Source organism: Schistocerca nitens, chromosome 2 (assembly GCF_023898315.1).
Source record: "Schistocerca nitens isolate TAMUIC-IGC-003100 chromosome 2, iqSchNite1.1, whole genome shotgun sequence".
NCBI classification, from domain to species: Eukaryota; Metazoa; Arthropoda; class Insecta; order Orthoptera; family Acrididae; genus Schistocerca; species Schistocerca nitens.
Window position 1 is genome coordinate 574,219,974 of NC_064615.1, and position 19,724 is coordinate 574,239,697.

The 19,724-nt window shown below is 44.3% G+C and overlaps 1 protein-coding gene across 3 annotated transcripts in view; it reads right to left on the reverse strand.

The window, feature by feature from the left end:
- LOC126236620 (uncharacterized) overlaps positions 1-19,724 on the reverse strand; it is a 274,946-nt gene that overhangs the window by 179,916 nt on the left and 75,306 nt on the right. The window contains exon 1 of one of the 3 annotated variants that reach the window (XM_049946060.1): positions 166-380. The exons of the other annotated variants lie outside the window; for them this stretch is intronic. The gene's annotated coding sequence lies outside the window, so the exon portion shown is untranslated. Of the gene's footprint in view, positions 1-165; positions 381-19,724 lie in introns of those variants that run through there. 3 annotated transcript variants of the gene reach the window in all.

Here is a 19,724-nt window from a genome sequence, read left to right on the forward strand (position 1 = left end):
GCTACAGACAACTAGTAAACATAAACAATACCGCTCCAATATCGAGCGTCTCGACTGCGCACTCGTCGGCAATGGTTCACAAATAATAGCAGACGACTTCCTCATGGTCTTCAGAGTACGAACTTACCGTTTAACCAGTATACGATTTTATTTCTTTTAACGTACCTTTAGTGGTTAAAAACGATGTTAATAACTTAGAAATCGGTGCACTTTCACAAGCCGTGCGCTTTAAATAGCAGTTATTGAATGCACATCAACGCTTTCATGCAAAAAGAGAAATTCCTCCTTTTTTCGTAAGCATAAAGTGCTGATACACTCAACTATACCACCGCAAAACCACATCGCGATACCTTTCACCCCTCACCCTCTTCACATACCCTCCACATTCGGCGTATTTGTACCGACTGCATCCATAAGGTTTGCGCATGCGCGTCAGGGATGTCAAAAGTGCGCGTCGCATCCGAAGCGTATGTCGGAGGATTTGGGGAAGGGAAACTTTATATTTCCACAGTCTCGTTATACGATCAAACCGGGTTGCTCTTTCTCATTAGCTTCCTGACACTCGTCTTTCGTTCTGACCAAGACACAATAACATTTCTTCTTGCTCTCCACTGTCGCTAACTCTGGGTAATTACGCAATTGTAGGCCTACTGGGCATCAGTGGATAATATCAGGCTGTTTGACGTAGCAAATGCCTCTTTTCCGCGGGTAAATGGAAAAATAGAAAAGTAGAGAAACGTAGCAGTATGTATTGTTAGATTATTCAAAAGGGAAAAAAACTGAAGTAGTCAAATCACGTGACACAAGTGTACCTGTAGAAACTAGACGAAGTAGCTCTTAATGAGGACCTTGTAGCTTCCAGCTCAGAACAGGGGCCTAAAGAGGAACTGTGGCTCAAGTTTAAAAAAATAGTAAGCCATGAATTGGATAGATGTTAAAACAATTAAGTGATGGATTCAGTGGGTGGCCCAGGAGAGGGCAACATCCGCCCGGAAACTAAAAATTCGTCCCACCCCCGAGAAGTTGATATCTATTTGTATGTAACATTGCAAGTCAAAATAATGCATCGACTGAAATTAACATACGGGCTGGTGTAATAACCAATTAAGCTTATTTTGTTTTGAAAAATTTCAACTGTCCCAGCAGCCACTGTATACGGAGTTTCGAATCTACAATGGACAAGTCGTGATAACTCTACATATACCGATATTCATAGGTGCAAACAGGCCACCGCCTGATAAACAATACGACAGTAATAAGCTTCCACTTCTGCAATAAATTTCAAGTTCTTGTGTGGAGCTATACTGACGGTTAGTCAGTCAGTAGCTTACTTTGGAGGAGTGCTGTGATTATGCAATGTACGTGCGGCCTTCGTCAATTCGTCGTATAAAAAGAAGTGTTAAAGGTGCAAATGCGATGTCAAAAAAACTCACTTCTCTGCTTTCTTTTTTAATACAAAAAACAGTTTATTGCAGAAACTACAGATGAGTGTGAGTCTATTGAAAGAAATGTTAGTGAATGTGATGGCGAATTGCTTACCGTATTGGATTTGCTGTTACTCTTCCTCAATTTCGAAAGATAAATGTTGTATTTCTGACCCACCCTTAACTTGTCATCCTAAACTGTGCGTTGAAAGTAGCAGAAAAATGGGAGTTTAGATGCAATTGTTTATACTTGCCCGCGATCGGGATGGGGCTTTTTGTAAACCATGTGAGATGCATTTAAAATATGATATCGAACCTCTTCAAAAGCAGGGGTAGTGTTCATTTCTGTACCTCTCGCCAAGTTTAGAAAATCTGTGGAAGCACGGAACAGTTAAAAAAGCACGCCAACTCGGAAAAACATTGTAAATCCGTTACGTTTAAGAAAATTTTAAATTACAGGAATTAAACGCTCCAGTTCATGTGCAGATAATCAAACAAAAGAAACTGAAAAAGTGTTAAATTGCCAAGCAGTGTCTTATTTAACTTGAGATGCGTATGTCCTTAGTAAGGAAGAAATCCCCACACAACAAAATGTGAACCTCTAATTCGCAAGATAGTACTAAACGGTGACAAAAATTAAATTTCAGAGTGAAGGTTTCATATGTTAGCAAACATACTGCTTCAGATGCTTTTCCTTGATAACAGACGAATTTGAAAGTTTTTCTAACCAAAGCGAATGTGAGAATCATGCTATGTGGTACTTGTGTAGAACAAGAAGTACCACATATTATGATTCACACATTCCGTTTCATAGTTTTGACTCCTAAATTCCTTTGTTGTGACATAGTTCACATTCGTTTGTTGTTTTCATTTCAGCTCTCACTATTCATCAGCTTTGTTTGTGACGGTAATATAATCTTACCATATGACTCTCATTCTATAACCAGTGTATAGTATGATAACTGCCAAGACTACAGATGGAGAACAACCACGTCAATGACTGGACAGAAAGTTCATAATTTTGTGAAAAAAAATTGGGCACTAGGGAGATTTGAACACGGGTCTCCCACTTTGCAGTTCAATTCCGCGACCACAGAACTACGATGCGCTGATTCTTGCAGTTCGCACGATGTTGCAAATCCCGGGATTGGCACAATCAGTTTCTATTTTGCTTCTTTTTTCGCAGCTCAGTACACCTTCTTCCTTTTTCCATAGTGAATCTGTGATCAGTTTTTGACGGGCAGTCCACTGGGCTATTTTATCTCTAAATCCGACAGGGGTGCAATGGGGATTTTCTTTTCCCTTGTAAGCGACTGTAATTTACTTTATCTATAACATTTTTGTTGATTGTAGCAGTCATGGACTGTGCGGCTGGTCCCGGCGGAGGTTCGAGTCCTCCCTCGGGCATGGGTATGTGTGTTTGTCCTTAGGATAATTTAGGTTAAGTAGTGTGTAAGCTTAGGGACTGATGACTTTAGCAGTTAAGTCCCATAAGATTTCACACACATTTGAACATATTTTTTTATTTTAGCATAATCTGTTCTAGTGTAGCATGTGTCTGTCATTCTAGTGTCGGAACTTACTATATCTAAAAGATTGTATGAGCTTAGTACATCATTGAGCTTCACATCGACGGGAAAAATCGCATCAAAAAATAATTTATTTAGGGTGATGAAATTTTGGGAATACATTTGACTAGGTAACATATTTAAGTGACTAACACTGGAAGATCACAGGCTAATGTGAGATGAACTATTGCAAATGTGAAATGCTGGTACATTAATAACCCTTTGTAACCGTCAGAACGCTGCATGCAAACATGCATGCATTGTGTTGTACAGGTGCCAGATGTCAGTTTGTGTAATGGAGTTCCGTGTCTGTTGAACTTGGTCGGTCAATACAGAAGGGCTAATTCTGTTCGTGGATGACACTGGACTTGTCGCTGAAGATGTCCCATATGTGCTTGATTGGAGCCAGATCTTGTGATCGAGTAGGCCAAGGCAACATGTCGACGCTCCGTAGAGCATGTTGTGTTGCAAGAGTAGTATGTGGGCTAGCATTATCCTGTTGGAAATCGCCCCCTGGAATGCCATTCGTCAGTGGCAGTCCTACAGTCCGAATCGCCAGACTAATGTACAGATTTACAGTCAGCGTGCGTGAGATAACCATGAGAATGTTCCTGCTGCCATACGAAATCACACCCAGAACATAAATCCCGGTTATGGATGTGTTCAGCATGCAGGCAGGTCGGTTACGGGCCCTCATCTGGCCTCCTAACCAATACACGGCCATCCTAGCACCAAGGAAGAACGAAATTTCACGAGAAAACACAGCAGACCTCCACCTTATCCTCCAACGAGCCTCGCTTGACTCCACTGAAGTCGCAAATGGCGATTGTTTGTAGTCAGTGAAATGCTTGCTACAAGGTGTCGGGCTGGGACCTATCATATATGTAACAGATTTGTAACAGTTCGTTGTGTCATTAGGGTGCCAACTGCTGCTCCAGTTGCTGTTGCAGATGCAGTATGGTGCTCCAGAGCCATGCGCTGAACACAATGGTCTTCCCTCTCGGTAATACCACGTGGCCATCCTGAGCCCCCTCTTCTTGCGGCTGTACATTCTCGTGACCACCGCCGCCAGCAATCATGTTCATTGGCTTCATTGCTGCCGAGTCTTTCTGCAGTATTGTGGAAGGAACATACAGCTTCTATTACATGACCTCATAAAACTCAGTGAGGTGTTGATAATGGCGTCTTTGTCGCCTTAAAGGCATTCCCGACTAACATCAACTCATCACGTCCAGTCTCAAAAGTAACTAACTCACACGACCGTGTATCTAAAGCAAACCTGGTTTGCATCCTCATTGCGGCGCTATTAGTGCCACTCTCGTGTTCTGATACGGATTTGAATAGGCATCACTTTTCAGATGAACACTGACCGGCACGAAAAACTCAACACTGAATAAATGATGTGTAATTATTGTATAATTATCTGTTTAATCAAAGCGAAGTACTTCAATCAATTTTTTTAGACGGAGTACATTACTGGCGCTGCTTTGCGAACAAACAATGAAGTGCTGATTGTCTATTGCACTAGCCTAGAAAACACATCACTGAATATAAGCGAATAATGTTTTCTCGCTCTTGTAGCGCTTACTGTTGTACCCTGAATTGTTCCCCTTTCAATCACACGTGTTTGTAGGCTCTTTCTGTGATTGTTGTAATCAGTTTTCTGGAGTAAACATGCCGTTAAGCCCTGAACGAGCTGCAAAAGCTGTTGCTTTGGTGGAAGATGACCGCGGCATGCAATACGTGTTGAGGACTAACTTTCCACGATATATGGAACTGTACTAAGGACAGGAAAACTCGAGGCTTTGCAAGGAGACCAGGTACAGGCCCGAGAAGAGCAACATCAGAGAGAGATGACCCCTTCTTACAACTTCAAGTTCTCCGCAACCATCACACTACACCTATTGAAGCACGAAATCGACTCCACTAGGTTCGAGGAGTCAATGTTAGTGAGGGAACCGTTTGAAGAAGACCGGAAGAAGCCAATCTTCAGTCCACAAGACCTGCTACAAATATGGTTCAAATGGCTCTAAGCACTATGGGACTTAACATCTGAGGTCATGAGTCCCCTAGACTTAGAACTACTTAAACCTAACTAAACTAAGGACATCACACACATCCATGCCCGAGGCAGCAGCGCGGTTCCCGACTGAAGCGCCTAGAACCGCTCGGCCACAGCAACCGGCTGGACCTGCAACAGTTTCGGAACTCACCAGAGGACACTGCACAGCTCGACAACGTTTCGCAAGGGAACATCTTGGCTGGACTGTGCAAAAATGGGATCAAGTGTTGTTTACCGACGAGTCACGATTTGGCCTCTGGTCACCTGAAGGAAGAGACAGGGTCTGTAGAAGTCCAGGGGAAAGATATTCACCTTGCACAGTCTCATACAGGTAGCCTATTCATGGTGGTTCTGTGATTGAGTGGATAGGAATCAATACAGCTGCAAGAGCGCATTTGGTCTTCGTGGGGCATGAGAGCCTTACTGCATATCGGTATGTGGAGGAAATCTTTCTGGAGCACGTTGTTCCTTTTGCTCTATTTATTGGTAATGATTTTACACTAATGTACAGCAATGCACGCCCAAATGTTACGAGAATTGTGCAAGAGTTCTTGGATGAGCAGGAACACATGCTATGGGTTAGCCTGCTCGAAGCCCTGATTTGAATCCTATAGAGCACGTTTGGGACCAGCTGGGGAGGGAAGTCTGTCAGCACTCTGCAGACACCTTGCAGGACCTACGGAACGCAGTCCTGGAAGGATGGGATATGATTCATCAACAGAACGTTACCACATTAATCAGGCACATGCCTGAAAGGTTGAATGCTGTCATTGGTGCAAGCGGTGTCAATACACACTTATGAAGATGCGAACAAAAGTCTACTCAATCGTCTCTGAGGTCTGTGAAGTAATGTGTGAGGTGTATAGCATCAAAACAGACATGCTAATGATGATGATGATCATGTTTGGTTTGTGGGGCGCTCATCTGTGCAGTTATCAGTGCCCGTACAAATTCCCAACCTTTGCTCAGTCCAATCTCGCAACTTTTATGAATGATGATGGTATGATGACGACAACACAAACACCCAGTCATTTCGAGACAGGTAAAAATCCTCGACCCCGCAGGGAATCGAACCCAGGACCCCGTGCTCGGGAAGCGAGAACGCACCCGCGAGACCCAGACATGCTAATAAGTTCTAATCTATAGCATATTATATCACTGGACGTTAGTACATGTTCAGTTAATATATGTTGTCAATGTTCCTCTTTGAACATTTGCAGCACGTCTAGTTTCTTTTTCAGACATTTAAGTGCGTTATCTTTAAGTATCTTATCCCTTCTTGGTGATTTGGCATCTTGCAGGAATTACACTTACTGAAGGTACATTGCTTGCAACAACCTAATATAAAAACTGGGTATGTAGAGCTGCTCTGTTCTGCTAGATGAGTACCTATCCCATCCTAAAAGTCCATTAACAGGGCATGTGAACATATGAGGGGCGTTTGAAAAGGCCATACAAAAATAAAAACTACTTACGTGTTTGGGGTAAGCCTTTTTTATTTTTCGATATAGTCTCCTTTTAGACTTATACACTTCGTCCAACGCTGTTCTAATTTGTTGATCCCTTCCAAATACTAGGAATTGTCCAAGTCTGCAAAATAGCTACTAGTTGCTGCAATCACCTCCTCATTTAAATAAAATCTTTGTCCCACCAGCCATTTCTTCAAATTGGGGAACAAATAGTAGTCTGGGGGAGCCATGTCTGGAGAATATGGAGGATGTGAAACGAGTTGGAATCCTATTTCCATTAATTTTGCGACCACAACTGCTGAGGTGTTTGCTGGTGCATTGTCGTGATGGAAAAGGACATTTTTACGGTCCAATCGCCGGCGTTTTTCTTGCAGCTCGGTTTTCAAACGGTCCAATAACGATTAATAATATGCATCTGTAATATTTTTACCCTTTTCCAGATAGTCGATGAGGATTATCCCTTGCGAATCCCAAAAGGCGATCGCCATAACCTTTCCAGCCGAAGGATTGGTCTTCGGCTTTTTTGGTGCAGATTCTCCCTTGGTAACCCACTGTTTAGATTGTTCTTTGGTCTCAGGAGTATAGTAATGTATCCATGTTTCATCCACAGTGACGAAGCGACGCTTAAAGTCCTGCAGATCCTCCCTGAACAGCTACAAACCATCCTTGCAACACTTCACACGATTCCGATTTTGGTCAAGTATGAGCAATCGCTGAACCCATCTTGCGGATAGCTTTCTCATGTCCAAATGTTTATGAAAAATATTATGTACCCGTTCATTCGAGATGCCCACAGCACTAGCAATCTCACGCACCTTAAATCTTCCGTCATCCATCACCATAACATGGATTTTATCAATGATTTCTGAAGTCGTAACCTCCACAGGACGTCCAGAACGTTCAGCATCACTTGTGCCCATATGGCCACTCCGAAAACTTTGAAACCACTTACAAAATCTTCTAATCGAAGGTGCAGAGTCACGTAATGTTTATCAAGCTTCTCCTTAGTCTCCTGAGGCGTTTTGCCTTTCATAAAGTAATGCTTAATCACCACATGAAATTCTTTTTCGTCCATTTTTTGACAGTCACTCGACTCCTTTGATTCACACGAATGACAAACACAATGAGATAGACCAATATGGCTGAAACTTGGTGTGTGTTCTTTCCAAAGATGCTACTAACTAAACATGACCTTTTGTTGATTGTTTACTCATTCTGGGAACTGTAAATAATGATAGGCAGCAACTGTACTGATTTATTGTAAATTCCAAAACAAGCAGCGATTCTGTGCAGTTCTGTTGCCTGTTACGTCAGTTATGTCTGCTATATATATATAAACCAGTGTGAATGTCTGTATGTTCAGGATCTCCTCCCAAGCCCTTGAATCGATTTCAGCCAAATCGGACACAGAAATAGCAGGCCTCACAAGTATTAGCACCATGTGGTTTATAGTCTCCTAGCTCCAATAGGACTGGAGATATGAGTAAAAATATTTTTCTAACCCTGGCATATAAGCTGCCCTGAATAACAGGCATGTTGTGTGGGAACAGTATCAGCCAGCCAAATCGCCCTGCTCTGCAGGGCAGCCTACATTTCAGGGGTAATAAATAGCTTTCTGGGCCTCGATGTGTAGGCTGCCCTGCATGACAGGTATGCAGTGGAAGTAATATCAGCCTGTTTTATTTATACTGTATTGTAGGGGCCAGTTTCTAATACTCTCAAGTGTTATTTACAACTTAGTGGTACAAACATACATTTCACGTTTCTGCTGTAATATCACAGTTACAAAGCAACAGCAAGTTGTACATCGATTTGAATACAGAACGTAGTAGCTCTCATTTTATTGATTGGTAATTGTATCATATTGTCAGCTGAGTGGTAGATGAAAGTGTCTTATGCTGAAGTTATATACGATGTTCGTGTAATGGCAGTATTTTAGGCTGAGTTATTGCCCAACTCATATTGGCAACGTATTTACAATGTAATACACGATTCAGAGGCAGTTTTCCAGTACTACTTTGAAACAGTATATATTCCTTATCACTTCATAATCTTCTGTTACATGTGTATAACTGAAAGATTTATCGTATAATGGGCTACCTCTATTCTACATCCATCTTGTATGTTGTTCTAAACTTGGAAGAAATACATGTTTCTTTCTTTCTTAAAACCACAATGAAATTAGTTTGTGCCTTTACTATAACACTTCTTGTGTTACACTGAAGAACACAGCACCTACCACACTTTGTTAACCTTTCAACGCCACAGTAGAATACTTGACAATTAGCAGTCAGTTATAATCTAATTTTATTAGCAAGACATGGGTATGAGGGCTGTGGCCAATGCAATGTAAAAACAATTACATTCCCTTTATTAATTGTTGTAGAGAGTTCAAACTGCATAATAATGTAGTTGGAATGATTCTTTCCCAATTCATGTGTTTCAAAATCTCTATTTACTTACAGAAGAATATCGAATTACAAGCAGAAGCAACGTTCTTTCACTGGATCCTTGATGGAGGAGGTTTGCAACCTATTTGAGATCCATGAAAACTACTGAATGTGGACAAGAATGAAACGATGACAAGAGAAATGTGCACATACGTATGAGGAAGTTTGCAGACAAGAAAAACCAACGTAGGAAACGTCGTAGTCAATACATGCAAATCGAAAAAGGAAGATTGAGTTTAACGTCCCGTCGACATCGACGTCACTAGAGTAGGTGCACAAGCTCGTATTACGTCAAGGATGGGAAAGGAAATCGGCCGTACCCTTCCAAAGGAACCATCACGGTATTTATCTGGAGCGATTTAGGGAACTCACGGAAAACCTAAAAGTGGATGGCCGGACGCGGGTTTGAAGCGTTGTCCTTCCGAATGCAAGTCTACACAAATAGATACTATGTCACAATACGTGGGCTTAGTGCACAACTGAAGATAGTCACAATTCCATACACAACAAAGTAGTGGGAAGGAAAGGCTATCGGACGACGTATACAAAATGTGTGGGTCTTTAAATGACATGCGAATCTGGACGAAAAGGAACGAGAGTTCTACTACACCCAGCAGTGACCGCTTGACTGAGATATAAAATGTGAAGAAAAGGGAACCCTCACCGACTCAGGTGCAATAAATACACGTCGATCAAAGAATCGATCTTAAACGTCTGGCTTGAACATTTTTATCTGTACTGAGAGGTTAAACCGTGATTGTTAGGTATCAGGACGCTCCGAATTGTTACCAGTTGGAACTCTCAACAGACTACATGCAGCTCCTTGAGAAGAGCCACAAAAGAGCCGAGAATCTTGTTGGCCCACGTTACAAACTTGGGAATGGACTGAAATAACGTGAAAAGCCCTAGGATCCTCCTTAGCTATCCCGTGAATGCTTTGTAAACAAAAATGTATCGTGTCGTGTTCACAAATGTTCAGATGTGTGTGAAATCTTACGGGACTTAACTGCTAAGGTCATCAGTCCCTAAGCTTACACACTACTTAACCTAAATTATCCTAAAGACAAACACACACACCCATGCCCGAGGGAGGACTCGAACCTCCGCCGGGACCAACCGCACAGTCCATGACTGCAGCGCCCTGGACCGCTCAGCTAATCCCGCGCGGCTCGTGTCCACATTCATGGCTTGTTAATGAAGAGCATTTTGTGAAAAGCTTGAAGATTCTACTCATCAGTCTCTCTTAACCCGTCAGCCGATTGAACAATGTGGCTTCTCCATACTTATTACCATGCTCGATGGTAACGAGCAAACCTGTCGTCTAGGTGCTAGTACGCGGTCTGCGATCATTATTTTTCTATTTTATTGTACAGTAAAGAGGTGTAGTAGGTATTAACATTGCCTTAAAAAGTAGTTTGTAACAGTTATTTATTACGGTTACTGTAAATCTGTGGTACATTCCTAAAGACCTTAACCTATAGGGAGATCTGTGGTTTGCGAGGGACACTGCTAAATTTGGTAGAAAACAAATTTCCGGTAATAAATACTTACCACGATAAAAATTCATCTGTCAGTATAACCTCCATTAACTCAATGCAGCTGGTCCAGAGAGATCTCAGTTTCCTAATTCCCCCAATAATAATTTGTTTCGAACTCTACATACTAAGCCGACCGGTGTGGCCGAGCGGTTCTAGGCGCTTCAGTCTGGATCCGCGCGACCGCTACGGTCGCAGGTTCGAGTCCTGCCTCGAGCATGGATGTGTGTGATGTCCTTAGGTTAGTTAGGTTTAAGTAATTCTAAGTTCTAGGGGACTGATGACCTCAGATGTTCAGTCCAATAGTGCTCAGAGCCATTTGAACCATTTCTACATAATACTCGTAGCCATACAATCATCTACGTCTACATCTACATCCATACTCCGCAAGCCACCTGACGGTGTGTGGCGGAGGGTACCCTGAGTACCTCTATTGGTTCTCCCTTCTATTCCAGTCTCGTATTGTTCGTGGAAAGAAGGATTGTCGGTATGCTTCTGTGTGGGCTCTAAACGATTCGAGCTATCTTTTTGAATTTATGAAGCAGAAAAAAGCGATTTGTGAGTCAAGCCTGGGGAACAGGCTAGGTGAGGAACTACACTCCTGGAAATGGAAAAAAGAACACATTGACACCGGTGTGTCAGACCCACCATACTTGCTCCGGACACTGCGAGAGGGCTGTACAAGCAATGATCACACGCACGGCACAGCGGACACACCAGGAACCGCGGTGTTGGCCGTCGAATGGCGCTAGCTGCGCAGCATTTGTGCACCGCCGCCGTCAGTGTCAGCCAGTTTGCCGTGGCATACGGAGCTCCATCGCAGTCTTTAACACTGGTAGCATGCCGCGACAGCGTGGACGTGAACCGTATGTGCAGCTGACGGACTTGGAGCGAGGGCGTATAGTGGGCATGCGGGAGGCCGGGTGGACGTACCGCCGAATTGCTCAACACGTGGGGCGTGAGGTCTCCACAGTACATCGATGTTGTCGCCAGTGGTCGGCGGAAGGTGCACGTGCCCGTCGACCTGGGACCGGACCGCAGCGACGCACGGATGCACGCCAAGACCGTAGGATCCTACGCAGTGCCGTAGGGGACCGCACCGCCACTTCCCAGCAAATTAGGGACACTGTTGCTCCTGGGGTATCGGCGAGGACCATTCGCAACCGTCTCCATGAAGCTGGGCTACGGTCCCGCACACCGTTAGGCCGTCTTCCGCTCACGCCCCAACATCGTGCAGCCCGCCTCCAGTGGTGTCGCGACAGGCGTGAATGGAGGGACGAATGGAGACGTGTCGTCTTCAGCGATGAGAGTTGCTTCTGCCTTGGTGCCAATGATGGTCGTATGCGTGTTTGGCGCCGTGCAGGTGAGCGCCACAATCAGGACTGCATACGACCGAGGCACACAGGGCCAACACCCGGCATCATGGTGTGGGGAGCGATCTCCTACACTGGCCGTACACCACTGGTGATCGTCGAGGGGACACTGAATAGTGCACGGTACATCCAAACCGTCATCGAACCCATCGTTCTACCATTCCTAGACCGGCAAGGGAACTTGCTGTTCCAACAGGACAATGCACGTCCGCATGTATCCCGTGCCACCCAACGTGCTCTAGAAGGTGTAAGTCAACTACCCTGGCCAGCAAGATCTCCGGATCTGTCCCCCATTGAGCATGTTTGGGACTGGATGAAGCGTCATCTCACGCGGTCTGCACGTCCAGCACGAACGCTGGTCCAACTGAGGCGCCAGGTGGAAATGGCATGGCAAGCCGTTCCACAGGACTACATCCAGCATCTCTACGATCGTCTCCATGGGAGAATAGCAACCTGCATTGCTGCGTAAGGTGGATATACACTGTACTAGTGCCGACATTGTGCATGCTCTGTTGCCTGTGTCTATGTGCCTGTGGTTCTGTCAGTGTGATCATGTGATGTATCTGACCCCAGGAATGTGTCAATAAAGTTTCCCCTTCCTGGGACAATGAATTCACGGTGTTCTTATTTCAATTTCCAGGAGTGTACTTCGAAGTCCAGATCCAGCACTCATACTCATCGCAACGACAAATGTGTCAAGTTTGTTATCCTGTCGCAAAAACACTTTTCCGGCGCTAAGTTTGACAGCTTCTTCAAAAAACTGTGCGAAGCTCTAATACCATTGTCCAAAAATATCGTCTTTGTTTTACTCGTTTCGAAACAGTCAATCGAGATGAGTCTGTGAGTCAAAAGCTTCTTGTATCCACAAAATAGTTTTTTTTTTTTTTTCAGTGCATTTCCACATTCACAAACAATTGTTTCGATCGCAATTTTATTTACAGAATACACTGGTGGAGCCACATTTTCCCAAGTCACATATGGACACCATAAGTCGTTCGGATTTTCCTGGTACGATTTTGATACGTCATTCGCCAGCGTTTTCGGTGTGTGGACAACAAAAGTGGCATGCATCGCACACTTAGATGTTTTATACACTGTACTTCATGAAGTGACGAAAGTCATGAGATACCTCCTAATATCGTGTCAGACTCCCTTTTGCCCCGTGTAGTGCAGCGTCTCGACTTGGAATGCAAGTCGCCTGCAGAAATATTGAGCCATGCTGCCTCTATAGCCGTCCATAATGGAGGAAGTGTTGCCAAGGTAGGATTTTGTGCACAAACTAACTTCTCGATTATGTCCCACAAATGTTCGATGGGATTCACGTCGAGCGATCTGGGCGATCACATCGTTCGCACGAACTGTCCAGAATGTTCTTCAAACTAGTCGACAACAATTGTGGCTCGGTGAAACGGAACAGTCACCTATAAAAAAAAATCCATCTTTGTTTGGACACATGGAGTCCATGAATGGCTGCAAATTGTCTCCTAGTAGCCGAACATAACCGAGGACCCAGTCCATTCCATCAAAAGTCAGCTCACATCATTATGGAACAACCACCAGCTTGACAATGCCTTGTTGACAACCTGGGACCTGGGTTCAAATGGCTATGAGGTCATCAGTCCAGTAGACGTAGAAACTACTTAAACCGAACTAACCTAAGGACATCACACACATCCATGCCCGAGGCAGGATTCGAACCTGCGACCGTAGCAGCAGCGCAGTTCCGGACTGAAGCGCCTAGAACCGCTCGGCCACACGGCCGACTTTGGGACCTTGGCTTCGTGGGGTCTGGGGCACACTTAAACCTTACCATTAGCTCTTGAAAACTGAAATAGGGACTCATCTGACCAGGCCACGGTCTTCCCGTCCTCTAGGGTCCACACGACATGGTCACGAGCACAGGAGAGATGCTGCAGGTGATACTGTGCTATTAGCGAACGCATTCGCGTCAATCGTCTTCTGCCATAGCCCATTAACGCCAAATATCGCCGCACTGTCCTAATGGATACCTCCATCGTACGTCCCACATTGATTTCTGCAGTTATTTCACGCAATGTTGTTTGTCTGTTAGCACTGTTAATTCAACGCAAATGCCGCTACTCTCGGTCGTTAAGCGAAAGCCGTGGACCCGTGGACCACTGTGTTGTCCGCGGTGAGAGGTAATGCCCGAAATTTGGTATTCTCGGCACACTCTTGACACTGTGGATCTCGGAATGTCGAAGTCCGTAACGTTTTCCGAAATTGAATGTCCCATATATCTAGCTCCAACTACCATTCCGCGTTCAAATTCTGTTAATTCCCATCGTGCGGCCATTATCATGTCGGGCACCTTTTCACATGAATCAACTGAGTACAGATGACAGCTCCGCCAATGCACTGCCCTTTTATACCTTGTGTACGCGTTGTTACCGGCATCTGTGTATGTGCATATCACTGTCCCATGAATTTTTTCACCTCAGTGTATTACTCGCATTTGAATAGTCACCATCAACGAAACCTCTGAACCTTCACCCCCAGCAACAGATTCACCAGCACCAGACTTACCACCAGCATATGAACCCTCATCAACACGTGGCCGATAACCAGCACCAGAAGAGCAAGCATCACTTGCAGGAACCAAGCAGGTTCCAAGAATGGCTCTGAGCACTATGGGAGTTAACATCTGAGGTCATCAGTCCCCTAGAACTTACAACTACTTAAACCTAACTAACCTAAGGACATCACACACATCCAAGCCCGAGGCAGGATTCGAACCTGCGACCGTAGCGGTCGCGCGGTTCCAGACTGTAGCGCCTAGAACCGCTCGGTCACAGCGGCCGGCCAAGCAGGAAATAAAGGAATCATCGCTACCAAAGGCACCAAAAGCAGCGCAAATTGAAGTCATGCGCTAGACCAGGACACGAACCTAGTCATCTACCTTTCGTAGCAGCATTCTTCAGTTGAGTCATCTGATCAAGGCAAACGGAGCGAAACAAAGTGTTGCCGCTTTCCTCCTACACCCTACAGGAACTGTCTCACGCTACTGACAGCCTAGAGAGTCTGACTCTCCTGCTGCCTCAGCAGTGATAAACTACGCTGTAAGCTATTACTGAGTGGCTGCCTGTGATGGGTAGTTATCCAGGCTGAAGCCACAAAGCTGCTTATAGTTTCAACTCATTACAAACAATCTATTCAGCAGTTCCAGTGGGCCTGCAGCTTGCATGGGCTCGAAGAACGACATATTTTAAGTACAAGTTTCTTGCTGCACTGTTTATTAATTTCTTCGTAGTGATATAAGTTATACGACCAGATCGTTCCGGTAGTTTGCGGTTATCCAGTATACCTGTGAAGATGGTTTAATACATATAATATTATTCCTTACGTCTATGTCGGTCTGTGTCTACATATGGCACCTTACGCTTACGTCGTAAAACGGTAAATTATTGCGATAAACAAGGAACAACAGCACACTTAACTATCTCTGAAAAATAGAAATTCCATTGTAAAAAAAGCAGTCAAAAATAAAAAAAAATAACTCTACAGTATCACGCAAAGAAAAAGTAAACATTTAAATAACACGATCACATCATAACAGAAAGACAACCACATTTAAGCTCGAAGATGCCGGACGGACCACGTCATACCAGCTAAGACGTAAACGTAAGGTGCCATACGTGGACATAGGCTAATGGACAACATTACGCCTTCTATACCATCTTCACATGTACACTAGATAATGGCTAAACGCCGAAACGAGCTCCTCTTGTAACTTGTATCACTACGAGTAAATGAATAGACAGTGCAGCAAAAATCTTGTATTTAAAATTTATTCAGCATAGTGAGTTAGTTGTACATACTATGGGCCACTTGCAACACGTATGATAATGACGTGAGAGGAGTAAATTTGACATTATTAAATAAATTTGTATTTAACTATGTATGAATGCCATCTGTGTACAATAGAACGCACAGAACTCAAAAAGCATTAACTTAAGTATGTAACTATTTTGGCTCCTTAAGATATGCGTCTTCTTGTTATTAAGAAACAGATCACTATTTTGACCTTTTTGTTTTCAAGTAACATGAATGGATACACCATTAATATTTCAAATGTTCCACAGCTGCACAATAACAGAAAACAAATTGCCTTTTCTCTAGAACTTTTCGTTTAGAATTCTGGTAAACAGTAATGGCTGCTGCTTCAGCGCGGGTAAGAGTCACGTTAGTTGGCGTCATATAGCTCCGAAACAAGTTTCAAGCGGCCACGTTTTTCAAGAGGAACATTGAATGCTGTTTTCATTACGGATTTCTCGGCAAAAAATTATATTTGTATCCACTTCCTCGTCTTTTTATGCTGTTTTGTAGTGTGCCTTTTCCATCGATTTTCACAAATTTCACTTACAGTGATCATTCTGGGTCAGTATCATATAGAGATGTCGGATGTCTGTGCGCGTTAATGAGGGTATTTGGTGGCTGTACAGTATCTGGACATCTTCTGTCAATTTATTGTTCAGCGCTACAGTCAACATTTCGGAGATGACTTCGTATTTCAACGGTATCTGCTCCCATGATCTTGATTGAGCATGCTTGGGACCTGTTGAAACTTGCGGTACGTCGTAGCAATAACCCGCACCCCCCCCCCCTCCCCCCGCTCCTGCCCCCACCCATTTACCTTCTCTCACTGGATGGTCCCAGATGGACCGCTGTCTAAGAATGGGGCAGGCATGAGCAGTAAAGCCTCGACCATGCGGACACTATGCCAAGGAGGATCCAACGTTTTACAATGTATAGGGTGAAGCTACACGGTATCGAATGTTACCCAGCAGCAGATTTTAATTTCGCAATGTGCAAAGTTGTTCAGCTTTGAACTGACTATCTCTATTTTGGTTATTATTTTATTCGTATTTCCCTGCTCCCCTTGAATCTAAACCCGCACACGTTTATGGGTATATAGGTCGTGCAAAACGTTTTTAGGGAAGTTTCTTTGTGGCAGTTGAAGATAAAGACTGGCTCGAAAAAAAAAAAAAAAAAAAGAATGAGTAGGGGTGTATAAAGGGCCTGCGTACTAAACACCTGAGGCGACAAAAGTCATTGGATACCAATAAGCACCTATACAAATGGCGCTATTATTACGTACACAAGGTATAAAAGGCCAGTGTATTTGCGGGGCTGTCATTTGCACTCAGGTGGCTCATGTGAAAAGGTTGCCGACGTGATTGTGGCCGCACGACGGTAATTAACAGACTTAAAACGCAGAATGGTAGCTGGAGCTAGACGCACAGGCATTCCGTTTCTGAAATCACTATGGAATTCAACAGTCCGAGATTCACAATGTCGAAAGTGTACTTAGACTATCAAATGTAAGGTATTACCTCTCACCACGGACAACACAGTGGACAATGGCCTCCACTCAATGACCGACAGTAGTGGCGTTTGCATAGAATTGTAAATGCTAACGGACAAGCTACACTGCGTGAAACAACCGCAGAAATGAACGTGGGACGTATGACGAACGTATCCGTTAGGACTAAGCGGTGAAATTTGGCGTAATTGGGCTACGGCAGCAGACGACCGACACTAGTGTCTTTGGCAACAGCAGCACGACATCGCCTTCAGCGCCTCTCCTGTGCTCGTGACCGCATTGTCTGGACGCTACACGACTGGAAAACAGTGGCCTGGTCAGATAAGTCCGGATTTTAGTTGGTGGAAACTGATGGGATTCGCATGTGGCGCAGACCCCACGAAGCCATGGGGCCAAGTTGTCGACAAGGCAAGCTGAGGGTGTCTCCATAATGGTGTGGGCTGACTTTACATGAAATTGACTGGGACTTCTAGTCCAACTGAACCGATCATTGACTGGAAATGGTTATATTTGGCTATTTGCAGACCATTTGCACCCAAACAACGATGAAATTTTCATAAACGATTATGCGCAATATCACTGGGTCTCAGTTCAAATCAAATGGTTCTGAGCACTATGGGACTTAACATCTGAGGTCATCAGTCCCCTAGAACTTAGAACTACTTAAACCTAACTAACCTAAGGACATCACATACATCCATGCCCGAGGCAGGATTCGAACCTGCGACCGTAGCGGTCTCGCGGTTCCAGACTGAAGCGCCTAGAACCGCTCGGCCACACCGGCCGGCCTGGGTCTCAGTTGTTCGCGATTGGTTTGAAGAACATTTTGGAAAATTCGAGCGAATAGTTTGACCACCCACATCGCCCAACATGAATCCCATCGAACATTTAAGGGACATAAGGGAGAGGTCAGTTCGTGCACAAATGCTGCACCGGCAACACTTTCGTAATTATAGACGCTTACAGAGGCAGCATGCCTCAGTATTTCTGCAGGGGTCTTCCAACGACTTGTTGAGTCCATGCCACGTTGTTTTGCTGCACAACGCCGAGCAAAAGGTGGTCCGACACGATACTAGGAGGTATCCCATGACTTTTGTCACCTCAATGTATAGAATTAAGTTCTCAGTTAATCCGAAATAGAAAGCTTACATACAGTTTTCGTTACTTTTTCAGAGTTTTTGGGTCCGGAGGGGCGAGAGAGAACCGGTGTCAAGACTAAATGAGATGTCAAAGATATTCCTAAATCTGAAACTGCGTGCACCGGTCAGTGAAACGGGCCCATTAAAGTTAAATCTTTAAGTAGCGAGTGACGTACTTCCTTCGCATCAAGTGGCGTATGATCACATATAAAGTCTATTATTACTTGTCCAATATCGACAAAATTCCAAAGAACTTTATAAAATAATGTCAACATCAAGTCTACATTCCTACGATTCTCTCAAATACAGTATACACTTGCTTCGCGTGCGATATTCTTATTTGTGTCTATATGCTATTGTCGTCACTTTTGCATCTCATTTGGCTTTTTATGTAATTATTTGTGACTGCGTCGTAGGCAGCTGATGTACACAGCCGAAGTAAGATCGATTCACACTGAACGTCAATGGAACGAAACAGAACTGTAAGCAACATCACCATCATATGGAGGGGTGTTATAGCTACACAGAACGTCGACACAAAGCCACTTCGCTTCGCCTAGTACCGAACCCAGCAGCGCCCTCACAAGCTTTTCAAACCGTTTCTGACCACCCTTTATATAGGTGATGCACAAAGTTATGCAAATACCGCGAGAAATTCATGGTTGAACATAAATGCAAATACTAGCCCAACCTGCAAGTTGCGCTGTTGTATTTGACCACGAATGGCGCCTGTGCAGTGACCTCAATATGTCGCAAGTGTCAGTCACGGTCAGGAAAGTGTTCTGTGCAGCTCTGATTGCATTGCGTCGGTGATAAGTGAAGTCGAACGAGGAGAGATTGTTGGTGCTCTTATGGTGGGTGCTTACGTAGCCAAGGTAGGCGGAGTGTTGGGTGCTTCAAAAGGCACCGTATTGCAGATTTACGCGGCATAGAGGGAAAGCTGAAAACATCATCCGCTAAGTCACAACGCGGACGAAAGTGTGTGTGAGTGATTGTAATGGACTGTCATGGAAGAGCACTATGACGATAAATAAGGGGACGACAGCTGCAAAAGTCACCGCAGAACTGCAAGTAACACGAAGGGGGATGCAGAAGCAGGGGATCACAGGGCGAGCTGGAACTCCAGTGCCATTCATCACAGATGCTAATGCCCGCAACAACAGGAAAATGCGACGAAGCCGTAAAACCCAGACAATGGATCAATGGAAGAATGCAATTTATCGGAAGAGTCTTGTTTCGCACAGTTTCCAACTTCTGGCCTAGTTTACGTCCCAAGAGTGAAACATGGCGGGGTTTCGGTGATGATTTGGGTAGCCATATCGTGGTATTCTGTGTGTCCCGTGCTTACTCTGCAAGATCGCAT